The following is a 3,705-nucleotide window of genomic DNA, read 5'->3' as shown; positions in this document are numbered from 1 at the left end:
TCCCCTCTTTCAGAGATTGTGATGGTAATAACCACAAATAGCATCATACTTACTATGTTAACTTTATATATTTAACATATTTTTATCAATATACGGATCATAGATGTATCTTATCAATTATATTTTTTGAATCATATCTACTTTACCCAGTTTTTGTCTTTTATAGATTGTTATGACATATAATTAGCAAATGAATTATTTTATAGATCAGAATATATCTTTGTCGATTTATTTAAATATTTTTATGGTTTTAATTAATTTGACTATGTTTTGGTCTGCTCTGTCATTTTTTGTAGTCAAGTTCCTTCTGACTGTTTCCAGTTATTGGTTGTGGCCAATCATAGGATGTGGAATCTTTAGGGAATATGGCATTTTCAATCGATACTGGCTATCCATGATGTATATAGAGGAGGGAGGAAGAACCAATGATCCAAATTCTTCAAGTTTAAAATTCAAATCTAACAATCCAAAAGGAGCTTTGGGCTAAAATTTTGAGGGTGACCCACTTGATGAATCCATGGTCTTTGATATATAAGCAGACCACCCTCAAGGTAAAAAATACACCCCTATATTTTGTTTCTAATTATGTTTAGATTAGTGATCTACTCAGTAAAAATCCCATTGGGGTCCATACTTAATTTTTAAGAGTGAGGGATAGAGGGAATAGTGAATTGGATTAAAAGTCGTGAATAGAAAAGTACATTTTGGCCCTTGGGGCATGTGACAAAGAAGTTATTGTCATCTTCTTTCTTTTTTAATCTGATTTCTTTGTCTTTTGTTAGGTTATGTTCCTGGAGAATATCATAGGCCCTATCTTCCAGTAGCCAACAAGTATCTGCCATCTATTTCTTGTGTAACCAATGGAACTTATCCACACCTTCCGGTCCACTCCATTTGCAGGTGAGAATCCAAATGAATTTTCACTATAATCACTATCATGTTTTCGCAGATCCCTCACTGCTCCACTAAATTTCATGCACAAAACATATACACGCTGCCCCAACAAATACATTTGCAGATCCCTCACATGGCAATACTAAAGCACTGATAATATACTCTAACTATATTAAATTAGTATTTTCTACTGGAAAATTCCATAAAATTCCTTAAAATGTTTTAAAGAGTGGTTTTAAATATAATAAATATTTTATCAGCCTCTTAGATTTTTTTTAGCTTGTTTAAAATATCTTGATTTCATTACAATATACTTAATTCTTAATATTTATGCATAAAACGTAAATTTCACCATTTAAATACATTTTATCTATGGATTTGAACCTTACTCACTCTCTACTTGTATGAAATATCATAAAATTTTTGCATGAATCAGAAACCTGAAGCGACACATTTATCTCCAATATCTGGTTTATCCAAGGACTTCAATCTTCATATGTGATACGTGAGAATTAAGGCATAAATATTATTAAAATACATGAATTTTTCTTGATCTAATCCCTATCTTTTCCAGTTTATTTATGACTTATGTATCTACCAAGCTACACAGATTGTATCTCCTCTGGAGTTAAGGGATAATTGGCTTAAGGTAAGTGCTTCGTAAAAGTCAGTCTTAGAGTCATTAAAGTTATTTTTATTACCACTAAATGTAAAGTTAAAATTTGAGAAGGATAGGAAATTATAAACCAGATTCGGGGGGTTAAAATTTTTGTTTTTAAGTTTTGAGTTAAGTAAAAATATTGGTATAAATTTTTCCTTACAGTTAAAGTGAGAACAGATCCCATTTATAAAGAACAGGTATTAAAAATGTGAATCATTTGTGAACATATATACATAAAGTTATCAAAGGTGATTTTTTAATTTTGGGATTTTAGATATTTTTATGAAAATTAAATTAATAAAAATAATTAAATAAAACAAAAGTAAAATTGAATATTTTATTTATCAGAATTATGATTTTGGGGAGTTTTCAATGAGAAACGAGCAAAGAATTATTAAATCATGCTATTTATACCATTTCTAGTGGTGGAAAAAGTATGTTTGAGCTCATGGAAAAATATCTTATGTAGATCCATTGCTAGACTAATGGATGCATATGAGAGAGCAATGGGACACGTTGGTTAAAGCAGGTGGAAGCAAAAATGTTGTTTGGCTTGTCTAAGACCAATGAACTAATACGCTGACTGGCCCAAATCTGATGCCAATGAGCTAGGAAGGTTCGGAATCATAAAAGGCGGGGTTTACCTAATCTTTGGTGATCGGTAGTAGTGCAGAAAAAAATTTGAAGTTGCACTTGGTGACCAATAGAGGTTAGTGGGAGATGCAGTGGAGAATAATGTTGTACTTTTGGTTAGAAGAGGATTTTATAACATGTGATTTGGCCCTATGGCATCCAAACCTTCACATCATTGGATGCAAATGGGTTTACAGACTGAAATACAAGCCAACAGGTGAAATTGATAAGTATAAGGCCAGACTAGTTGTAAAGGGTTTTAACCAACAGGAAGGTTTCGACTTCAATGAGACATTCAATCCAGTTATTAAACACATCATAATTGGAATACTCGCCAATTGGATGTGTCTAATGCCTTTTTACGTAGAGATCTCAATGAAACTATATATGTAGAGAAACTGCTAGGATTTAAGAATCCAAAGTTTCCGAAACGTGTATGTCTATTAGGGAAGTCAATTTGTGGACTGAAGCAACCAACAAGGGATTGGTTTACTGGGTAGAACACATTCCTTCTTATCTTGGTTTTTCATGCATGAAAACCGAAACATTCTCTTCTCAAAGGTTTCAACTAACAATCCCATGTTTATTTTAGTACATGAGGATAATATAATCATAGTTTCTGATAGCTCATCTGACATTTCTTCTCTAGTAACTCATTTAAACTCAGCATGTGATATTAAAGACCCTAGACCTGGTCACCACATTCTTGCAATTGAGCTTATAAAACATAATAAAGTTTTTATTTTGTCTCAATAAAAATATATGTATAAGATCCTACATCAATAAAAAAATGGAACACTGTAAACTGTCATCAACTCCCAGTGTTGTGTCTATAACATCATTGCCTAAGGATAACTCAGTCGATCACACTCTATATCAGACAATTTTGGGATCTCTCTAGTATCTTACCTTAACTAGACAAGACATAGCATTTGTGTTTAATAAAACATGTCAAAAGATGCACTCCTTTTGACCTAAACAGACCAATGACAGGAAAGTTTTGAAACATTTACTATGTTACTTAAAGGGTACAATACAATGTAATTCTAAATAAATGCATCTATTTCCTTTAATATTTATATTGGTTAGATTGACAAACTTAATGTGTTTAGTGGTGCAGATTGGGCCAGAGATCAAACTGACAGACAATCCACTAGTACTTTCCTCATTTATTTAGGTCAAAACCTGAATACCTGGATCTCCAAAAAGCAGCCAACGATTACCAGATAAAGTACTAATGCTGAGTAAAAAGCTCTTTCTAACTCGCCAGCTGAAACAATATGGATCCAGTCTCTCCTGTGAGAACTACAACTTCAAATTTCCTCCACACCTATGCTATGGTGGAACAACAATGGAGCCACATAATAATCTGCCAATACATTCTTTCAAGCTGGTATGAAGCACATCAAAATTGACTTCCACTTTGAACCAGAACAAGTTTCAGCTAAGTCACTACACATCCAGTTCATCTCAAGTGAACCGCAGCTTGCAGATGTACTTACAAATCATTTACCAAA

Source organism: Wolffia australiana, chromosome 2 (assembly GCF_029677425.1).
Source record: "Wolffia australiana isolate 7733 chromosome 2, ASM2967742v1".
Taxonomy (NCBI): Eukaryota; Viridiplantae; Streptophyta; class Magnoliopsida; order Alismatales; family Araceae; genus Wolffia; species Wolffia australiana.
The sequence above is the reverse complement of the archived record's forward strand: the minus strand, read 5'-3'. Positions refer to the sequence as shown.